Raw genomic sequence first — 11,378 nt, forward strand, 5'->3', positions numbered from 1 at the left:
CCTACATGACATACCTCCCCATAACCACTTCTCACCAAGTTACCTTAAAAAGAAGAGTCTGGAATCCGGGATGGCCCACATTCAATCCTTCCTGGAGTCACTTCCCCTGGAACATGTACTTACACCCGCAGCAAGGCATCAGCCTCTTTGCAGTTCAAGTCTTCAGTTGGTGGTGGATGGAGGGGGTAGGGGGCGGTTCCAACAGTCAAGGGTTACGCATTTACCATGCATTAGCCAATCAGAGTCTGTGTGACAAGGAACCCTGCCCATGCATGCGCCTATTGGTTGGTGCAGAGACCCACTTCCCAGCCATAGTTCCATGCCCATGCATGACTCCAAGAGGCACAGGAGGTTTGAGGGGTGTGGGGGTACAGTCAAGCCCTCGCAAACTGTGACGAGGAAGAACAGCATTGGGACGGCTGAAGCAGGGAATAATCCCTGGGCCCCCCAGTTGGGCAGTTGATCCTAAGGGCGGCCACTGCAGACCCTACGGCTTGCATGAGGAAGACCATATCCCTGGGAGGAGAACAGGTAGAAACATGGGAGTCTCCTCCCCACCAGCGCCCAACTAGGAGAGAATCCCTAACCATCACTGGCCTCCAGGCCCATCTAGAGCCTCCTCACAAGGCCTTCAAGCCCAGCCTCCAGGCTTCACCACTTTGTAGGCTTGTCTTATCACACTTGCCATCCTTAGACCCTGAGTGCAGTTGGAGGTATTTAACTGTCCCCTGTTCCTCCTCCAGAACGCTCTCCTTTATTCTAGGAATTGCTCATCAATTTCCCAGTGGTGGGACCCTTCCCTACCTGCTTAGAGTTGCACAGGGTCGACCTCCCTACCCAGCCCTTTAGGATAGACCCTCCCATATATCTATTACAGCCCCCCCTCCCAATATAATCTGCCCTTTGCCCCAAAAGAGCCTGAGGCCTCCCAAAGCCTGCCTGTCTGGAGGAAGACCCTCACCGTCCTCCCAAGGCCTTCTCCCTTTGGTCTACTGGATCCCCCACCCCTTTCTTGCCACTGGGGAGTTGAGAGTGAACCCCACGTAATTGCAGACCCTATGCCCAGGATTCAGGTAGTTTAGAAGGTAGATGCCTAAGATACAGCCCAGCTTTGCTTCGCCTCCCAGAGACCCATAGGGACTTAATGTGCCAGGGATGTTAGAAATAAAGACGGACGTGCCACAAGAAATCAAACTATGCTGGAAAGTGGGGGGCCTAGGCATTCACGTCTGACAAAAGGGAATGCCACCAAATCTGGCTAGGAGGCACAACAGACGGGCAGTAGGCCGGCTTATATACCCTATGGCCTGCAGACCTTCACCCCGATTGGAAGACTAAATGGTACAACCCAAGGGATTGGCTAATATTAAAATGGGGGGGGGGCAAAAGGGAAAGAGCATAATTAAGATGGCTACAACTGAACCCACTTAAGACTGATACTGTATTTTGAAAATGGACCACCAGACTTTCTATTTCTCACATGGGCTGAAGCTGTGTCCTAGGGCCCCTGGAGAGGGGGGTGAGGAAACCTGGAACTGAAAGATGCTTGTTTCAAAAATCTCCTGGGAGCCATTGCGAGGCACCTTGGAGACCCCAGCAGGGCCAGCTCTTTCATCTTCTGGCCAAAGGAGCTAGGTACCAAAATGCTGCCCTGGGGATAGAATGTGGGGCACTTTATCACTGAACTACTGTTATAGGGAGACCGTTCAGAAAATACTCAAAGACCGAATTTGCAACAAATTAGAGAGGTTTATTTCCTGGCCAGGGATGCTTCTGCCATGCCCAAACGTCCTTCTGACAGAAGTGCACCAGGCTGTCTGTGGTTCCAATATTTAAGGAAGAAAGCCACATCCTATGGAATCTGTGAATTGCAAGCAAGAAGGGTACAAAGGCTGAAAAAAGCAGTTAGCAGAGCCATCAGACAACCACATCCTGGGTTCAGGCACACTTGTGGTTTGTACATCTTGGTTCAAGTACATTTTGTGGGATACAGAGTACAGAAGACAATAATTTTCTTTTTGTGTTTAGCAGAAAACAGCTCTCATTTTGTTTTCTCAGAAGTGGGTCCTGCAGCTGTCTCTTCATGGGGGCAATAACAGAAAAACTAAGGTGGAGTCTGGAACAGCTGAGATGGAGTAACTTCAGCCACATCTGTTTGCTCATAGAGCCATAGTGACTCCGTGCTTGTCGCTCCAGCAAGGAGGGGACTGTTACAAGTGATCAGGTAGTTTAACCACAGCAATTGCTTTACACAACCAGTATTAGTAACTTATTGTGTTGATCAGTTCACACCACAACACTGCATCTCAACACTTGTTTTTGTTGTTATTTTGACAGAGTCTTGCCCAATTAGCCAGGCTGACCAAGAACATATGGTCATTCTGAGTCCACTTCTCATCTCTGGGAGTACAGGTACACACCTCAGCGATTGGCCCACTGTTGCCCTTAATGTATTTTTGTTTCATATTATGTATATTTATATATGTGCATATACAGAGAATAAGAATATAAACTATACTATTATATATTATAAATATATATTAATAAATATAATTATTAAATATATTTTATTAAATATATAATTACATATTATATATATTTATATGCTACATGGTATTTATATTTATAATGTAATATAATATGTATTATATTATGATATAAAATATAAATGTTCATTCATGAAATGTATTATATTGTAATGGTTGTTGGCAAAGTATAAAGGCAGCCACACCCCAGAGAAAAACCCCAACATGGCGCCTAATGACCTTCTCTTCCTACTTTCCCCTTTTTTTTCACTAGCGAGAAAAGTTCCTGTGGATTGAACTTGCCCGCCAGCGCCAATTTCAAATCTCGCTGGCAGGAACCTTAGCCCCAATAAGAAATAATTCCTGGGCTCCAGAACTGATATCTGGAAGAACTTGACAATAAATGGGTGGCATGCCATTTATCTAAGCCCTGCCATCTCTCCTTAGATCTATATAAGCCCGAAGCCTTTTGCAATAAAATTGGAATTCTCCCCGGGGAAGTGTCTTGCGCGGAGGATTCTTTCATTCTGGTGCCGAAATCCAGGATTTAGGTGAGCTCATTCTAACAAGAGCTCTGTCCAGGCTCTGCAGAGACTCTCCACCCTAGTCCGCTCTTTCAGACACTGGCTCCCTGCACTCACACTGATCTAGTTTAGGTAAGTTCCCCCTGCCTGGCTCGCCAACTCCCTTTGGGCTGACAGTAGGATCTGTGACCGTGACCTTCCGGCACACTCCTGACGACCAGTAGGGAGGAGGGAACCCACCCCACTAAGACCTTCACTGGCTGCAGTGGACCCTCTGGCGATTTGCTTCCCTTTGGGGTGTGAGGCTTCTGGGTTTACACGAGAGGCTCCCTGGTTTCTTCCTCATCCATGGGAGCTGCGTCCTGCTGGAGCTGCGTCCTGCTGGAGCTGCATTCTGCTCGGATATGCCTTTTTCATCCCATATGTTAGTAATTTGAGTTCTCTCTCTTCTTCTCTTCGTTAGCATGGCTAAGGGTCTGACAATCTTATTTTTTCGAAGAACCAACTTTTAGTTTTGTTAATTTTTTCAAGTTTCTTTTGTTTCAATTTCATTGATTTCCACTCTGATTTTAATTATTTCTTGCCTTCTGCTACATTTGCTATTGTTTTGCTCTTCCTTTTCTAGGGCTTTGAGATGAAGTGTGAGCTCATTTATTTGTTGGTTTTTCCTTTTTTTGAGGAATGACCTCCAGGCAATGAATTTCCCTCTTAAACTGCTTTAATTGTGTCCCATAGATTCCTATATGTTGTATCTGTATTTTCATTTATCTCTAAGAATTTTTTGATTTCCTCCTTTATGTCTTCTGTAACCCATTGATCATTCAGTAACATATTGTTCATTTTCCATGTGATGTAGGATTTTTCCTTCCTTCTTTTTCATTGATTTCCAGTTTCATTCCATTATGATCAGATAAAATGCATGGTATTATCTCCACCTCTTTATATTTACTGAGGGTTGCCCTATGGCATAATATATGGTCTATTTTTGAGAAGGATCCATGTGCTGCTGAGAAAAAAGTATATCCACTTGATGATGGTTGATATATTCTATATATGTCAGTTAAGTCTAGGTTATTGATTGTAATATTGTGTTCTATAGTTTCTTTATTCAACTTTTGTTTGGAGGATCTGCCCAATGGTGAGAGAGGTGTGTTTGAAGTCACCCATAATTATTGTGCTGTGGTCTATTTGATTCTTGAACCTGAGGAGAATTTGTTTTATGAACGTCGCAGCACTATTATTTGGTGCATAAATATTGATAATTGTTATGTCTTGTTGGTGAACGGTTCCTTTTAACAGTACATAATGTCCTTCCTTATCCTTTTTGATTAACTTAGTCTTTTTTTATTCTTTAATTCTTTACTTCGTTATTTATTTTTTTATTGGTTGTTCAAAACATTACAAAGCTCTTGACGTATCATATTTCAAACATTAGTTCCAAGTGAGTTATGAACTCCCATTTTTACCCCAAATACAGATTGCAGAATCACATCGGTTACACATACACATTTTTACATAATGCCATACTAGTAACTGTTGTATTCTGCTACCTTTCCTATCCTCTACTATCCCCCCTCCCCCCATCTTCTCTTTCTATCCCATCTACTATAATTCATTTCTCTCCTTGTTTTTTTTTCCAATTCCCCTCACAACCTCTTATATGTAGGTTTTTATAACAATGAGGGTCTCTTTCCATTTCCATGCAATTCCCCTTTTCTCTCCCTTTTCCTCCCATCTCGTGTCTCTGTTTAATGTTAATCTTTTCTTCCTGCTCTTCCTCCCTGCTCTATTCTTAGTTGCTCTCATTACATCAAAGAAGACATTTGGTATTTGTTTTTTAGGGATTGGCTAGCTTCACTAAGCATAATCTGCTCTAGTGCCATCCATTTCCCTGCGAATTCAACCCAGATGCCCTTCAATGGATGAATGGATTAAAAAATGTGGCATTTATACACCATGGAGTATTACACAGCACTAAAAAATGACAAAATCATGGAATTCGCAGGGAAATGGATGGCACTAGAACATATTATGCTTAGTGAAGCTAGCCAATCCCTAAAAACAAATACCAAATGATTAACTTAGTCTTGAAATCGATTTTATTCGATATGAGGATGGCCACCACTGCATGTTTACGAGGACCCTGTGCGTGATATATTTTTTCCCAACTTTTCACCTCAGCCTGTGTATGTCTTTTCCAGTCAGATGTGTCTCCTGGAGGCAACATATTGTTGGATTTGTTTTTTTAATCCATGTTACCAGCCTATGTCGCTTTATTGGAGAGTTTAAGCCATTAACGTTTAGAGTTGCTATTGATATGTGGTTTGTACTGCCAGCCATGTTTGATTATTTATCTTTTTTTTAATTTAGTTTGTTTCTCCATGATTAGCTTTCCACCCCACCCCTCTATCATTACCGAGGCACTTTGCACTGATGGTTTTGGTTGTTGTTTTTCATTTCTTCCTCGTATAGTGTTTTGCTCAAGACACTTTGCAATGCTGGTTTTCTGGCTGCAAATTCTTTTAGCTTTTGTATATCATGAAAGATTTTTATTTCGTTATCGTACCTGAAGCTTAATTTTGCTCCATACAGAATTCTTGGTTGGCATCCATTGTCTTTCAGTGTTTGAAATACGTTGTTCCAGGATCTTCTCGCTTTCAGCGTCTATGATGAAAAATCTGTTGTTAACCTTATTGGTTTACCCCTGAATGTAATCTGCCTCCTGTCTCATGTAGCTTTTAATATTTTCTCTTTGTTCTGTATATTGGATATCTTCATAACAATGTGTCTTGGCATTGGTCTACTGTGATTTTGTGTGCTCGGTGTCCTATATGCATCTACAATTTGTATATCTGTTTCCTTTTTTATTTCTGGAAAGTTTTCTGTAATTATTTCATTCAGCAGGTTACTCATTCCCTTGGTTTGAATCTCTATACCTTCCTCTATCCCGATGACTCATAAGTTTGGTTTTTTTATATTATCCCATATCTCTTGGATGTTTTTCTCGTGATTTTTTATCAGCCTTTCTGAGTTGGCTAGACTCTTTTCAAGATGATATATTTTGTCTTCATTATCTGACGTTCTGGCTTCTACTTGCTCCACTCTGTTAGTGATACTCTCAATTGAGTTTTTAATTAGGTTTATCATTTCCTTCATTTCTAGAATTATTGTTTGATTTTTTTATAATCTCTATCTCCTGAAAAAGATGCTAAACTTCTTCTTTTATCTGTTTATGTAATTCATTTTCAACGTGTTCTTTCACTGTTTGTATTTTCTGTCTCGTATCCTCTTAAAGGTTCCATTCCATCTGTCTAAGGTATTTCTTGAGTTCTTTATATGACCATTTTTCTGATGACTCTAGGTCCTCCTGAATATTTAGGCTGTCCTTCATTGTTTGTACTCCTTTTCTTCCTTGCTTTCTTATGCTGCTCATGTTACTTCTTGTTCTGTTTGACTGCTGAGTTACTGTTTACTCCTATAAATGTATTTTATGCTTGGTAGGAAAGATATTAGAAGGGAAGGGAAGAAGTCACTAAAGAGAATGAGAGTAGGCAGGTAGAATTCAAGGAAGGGGGAATAAGAAAATTGAAAAGAAATGAAAAGACAAAAGAGAAAAAAATAGAAAATAAAGAAAGAAAAATAATTTTTAAAAAATAATGATAATTAAAAAATGAAAATTTAAATTTAAAAAACTAAAAATAAAATAAAATAATTTTAAAAAATTAAAAACATAAAAAAAGTTAAAAGAACAACAAAAAAAAAATGAAAATGAAAGAAAAAACCCAAATTAAAATAATAATAATATGTGCAGTCATAGAGTTCGATTAACTTCTCTTCCCGTAGGAGGAGCTGTGCCCACTGGGCCAAGCTTCTCCTCTCAATAGGTGGGAACCAATCACTGTGCAGCAGCTCTTCCTCCCAGACTGGGCGGGTCTCCAATCCTGAGTGTCTAGGGCCTTCTCTTGTGTTTCCTCATGCCAGGCCCTGCTCACCTATGACGCTCACCACAATACTGGCTACATGCCAGGTCTGCTGCTCCTGGGAGCCCTGTTTTCATGAACGCCTGGGCACACTCTCCCTGTTTGCCTCCCTCAGACCCTGAGGCTGTAGAGCTTGGGGCTGAGAACCCCCAGCGAATTTGCTTGCCCTCTGGTAGCCACACCGCAGGTAGCTGGTGCAAGAGACCTCAGTTGTCAGCACTGGTGGGAACGGTAGCCAGGAATTCCGCGCCGAAAGTCCTGTGCCACTCCTGATTCCCTCGGTCTGGCTATCATGCTCACAGGAGAGCTGGGAGGGGCCCTTAAGGTTTCCCCGCTGTGTGGAGAGGGATGGCTAGGGGATTACACACCTGTCGCCACTGGTTTCAATGAAGTTATCTCCTCCACCCGTGACGTCAGTTCTTTGCCATGGTGGTATCCCATGCAAATGGTTACCGTTCGTTTCCTTTGCCGGGTGACCAATGCAACCCCGGATGGGTCTTGACTGTCTCTCCCAAGCCCCATTTCAATCCTGTGGCCACTGCCTATGAAGGTTCCGTTGGCTTTTACCTCTGTAAGTTCAGAAGGGCCGACAAGTTATTTCAGCAGGATCATTAGTGCTGAGTCACGAGAAGCAGGCGAACCGGAGCATGAATGCAGCCCATCCAGGCTCAGTGTGTGTTCTGAGAGGCCCAAACTGTTTGCCCCAGATCCACATCAGCTCAGCATTGCTTAGTGATCCTGAGCAAACAGCATTTGGACAGTTTACAACTCCCTATGCCCGCACAGATGAAGAGGTCAGAGACTTGATCTCTCCACACCAGCCGCCATGTTGGATCGCACCTTTCTTAATCAACTAAAACTTTCCTGTCACTCCTCCTCCCCTGTGTCCTACCTGCCCTATCTCATGCTTCTATACAAACTCCTAAGGGAACACGCAGACCCATGTGTTCCTGTTCCTTCTGTTGCAGCACAACCAGGAATTGAATGGGACCCTCAACCGGGTGATGCAGTCTTACTTCGAGAGCTACATTCTCAGTCATTGAAACCTCACTGGACGGGACCCCGTACAGTCATATTTCCACCATGCTGGGGCCCACCAAACTCAAAGTTTCTCGCCAACCTCTCCTGTTACTAATCATTAATCTCTCTCAAGCTTCTATCCCAACCCACAGATGGAGCTTCTACATCCAAGCGACATGGCAACAGGATGGCACCACCCACTCTCAGTTTATGGGTCAAGATAATTGCCCATTCACTGGCTGTAATTGGGCCCTTAATGTTACTGGATTCAAGTGGGCCACCTCATCCAACTTATGTTCAGCAATGCTATGCTTCATAGCAGACCAAACTGAGGAATCCTGTAAGCACTGACCTGACACTTATGGCAGATGCCCTTATAATTCATGCAAAAAAACGCTTTCTAGATAAGTCTTGCTATGAGAATCGAGCATAACCCAAATTGACCTTCTAACAGTGGAAAAGGGAGGTACTTGCTTATTTCTCAGGGAAGAATGTTGTTATATTAATGAATCTGGTCTAATAGAAAATATGTTATTAAATTACAAGAATTATTGACTCAATTGCTCAAACCCACCTCCTCTAATCCCATACCGGGGTTCTTCCAATCCTCTCTCACCATGTACTTGCTACCTCTCTTGGGGCCCCTTATTGGGATGCTCCTTTTTTGTGCTCTCTTGCCCTGAATAATGAAGTTCCTTCAAACACAATTACAGAAAATTTCTAATCAAACCTTCAATCAGATTCTGCTTAGGCACCACCAGCCTCTGATGACCAATGAGCCCCCAACATCTTCAAGAGAACAGCTCACTCATTGCTGAAGCTCACTACCAGGCACAATGGAATGCAACAGATATCGGACAGCAGGAGACAATGAGCCCGGAGAACCTCTTAATCTGCCACCTTGGATTCTTGAGCCTTTATGTCCTGTTAAGCCTCCTCATGGCCCTTGGCCTCTTCTCTATCAGTCCCCTAACATGGACCTTCTGCCAAAAACTGACCTTTGCTTTAATTTTTATCTTCATCCTGTTTTTGTTTGCTCTGATCTTCTTCAGGTGCTGGTGACGCCATGTCAAGGCAATGCTTTCAGTATTTCCTAGAGTCTCTGTTACAAGACCAGTGGCTGATACCAACAATCTCCTCCATCCAGGACTGGTTCGATGCCATCAATGACTTGTGGCTTCAGGGAACCTTCATAGACTTTACCCCTATGGAAGTAGCTGTCTATAGTCACTGGGTTTTATTTCTGGCTGCCATTTTATCCCCAGACCTGCCCCCCGAACATTCCTCCACTTCCCCTTCTAGGCCCCACGCCGACATCATACAGCAGGAAGAAGCCAAATCTGACCAACAACAACCCAGTTCCTAAGAAAGAAAAAGGGAGGAATATTGGGAAAAATATAACAGCAGCCACACCCCAGAGAAAAACCCCAACATGGCGCCTAACGACCTTCTCTTCCTACTTTCCCCTTTTTTTCCCTAGCCTGAAAAGTTCCCACAGATTGAACACTCCCACTGGCGCCAAATCTTGCTGGCGGGGAACCTTAGCCTTAATAAGAACTAATTCCTGAGCTCCAGAACTGATATCTAGAAGAACTTGCCAATAAATGGGTGCCAGCCATCTATCTAAGCCCTGCCATCTCTCCTTAGATCTATACAAACACACAGCCTTTCGCAATAAAATTGGAATTCTCCCCAGCGAAGTATCTTGTGTGGAGGATTCTTTCAATGGTTAATTTTAATTGTCAACTTAATTGGGTTAAAAGATGCTGATGATTAAGAGGCTTCTGGGTGGGCTGGGGATGTAGCTCAGTTGGTAGAGTGTTTGCCTAGATGTCTGAGGCACTAGGTTCGATCCTCAGCACCACATAAACACTAATAAATAAAATCAAGGTATTATGTCTGTCCACAACTAAAAAAAAATTTTAAAGGGAAACTTCTGGGTGTGTCAATGAGAGTGTGTCTAGGGTGATTGGCATGTGGGATAGCCAACTAAAGTGGAGACCCTCCCTAAGTGTGGGCAGCATATCCAATAGAATGGGGGCTTGCATGCAATGAAAGTTGGGAGAACAAGGAAGCAGCAGCAGAGGCAAGATCCATTCTTCTTGAAAGGGCTCTTAATTGCTGCTTTGATCATCTGAGGATATTGGACTCTGGCTTCTTCACTCTTGCAAAGCAAACTCTGCCAGTGTTTCTCCAGGGAGTTTCCAGAAGCAGTCTGTCTTGGTCTAGGGTAGCACCTGTATCCATTATGTTCTGGGGCCTCTGCCTCTATGAATGTGCAGCTACTGGTTCTTCCAGCTCTCCAGCCTGCAGAAGGCCATTGTGGACTATCCACCTTCTGGTCACATAAGCCAACCTGATAAATCCCTTGTTGGCAATCATACTTCCTGTTGATTCTGTTCCCCTAGAGAACCCTAATACATATGTGTTATAATGTAGTATATAGACTATATATAAAATATTAATACATGATATATGTTATATAAAATGTAATATTTAATAAGTGATATGTATTGTTATATATGATATTCATATTTATTATATATAAATGTATATGTTTTAAAATATAAATATTATTTATTATAAATATAAATTTAGATTTTTTTACACTATATATAGATATTTTTTCTTTTGATCAGCTCCCCCACTCTTCACAGTAGACTCCAGGAAGGAAGTTTATATACACTGTTTCAGAAGAGAGTAGCCAGGTATGGTGGCAATCACCTGGACACTGCATACCTCACCCTCCACGTCCCTAACCCTGACCCTGCTTTTCTGTCCCCTCTCCTCTCTACCAGAAACTGGACAGCTTTTATTGAGTACAATTAGGAATAGTGAGACAGACCTGGTGGTACACGCTATAAACCCAGTGGCTCAGGAGGCTAAGACAGGAGGATCAAAAGTTCAAAGCCAGCCTCAGGACTTATCAAGACCATAAGCTACTTGGTGGGACCCTGTCCCATGAGAAAAACGTTTGTAACAGGATGAGGTATGTGGCTCAATGGTTAGAGCCACTAAGTTCAATCCCAGTTACTGGAAGAAAAATGAGTTTTGAGCAATGGTACCTTCTGTTGTTTGCTGGGACATGGGATGGGGAGAACGAGGTGTGAGGAGGGCCACTGGCCCAACCATGTGTCCAGCATCCCCCTACCTATCCCTTCTGAAACCCATTACCCAGCTTACCTCTGAGGACACACTATTCTGGGAAGGCACAGGAGACTCACACCCATGACTCAGAGCCCATTGACCTCCAGTGCCCAGGGAGACTGGATTTTAATACAAACAATAAGAGAAAAGGCTGAGGAGGAGCTGGGGAGCTCCCTTACATG

This window comes from Ictidomys tridecemlineatus, chromosome 10 (assembly GCF_052094955.1).
Source record: "Ictidomys tridecemlineatus isolate mIctTri1 chromosome 10, mIctTri1.hap1, whole genome shotgun sequence".
NCBI lineage: Eukaryota > Metazoa > Chordata > Mammalia > Rodentia > Sciuridae > Ictidomys > Ictidomys tridecemlineatus.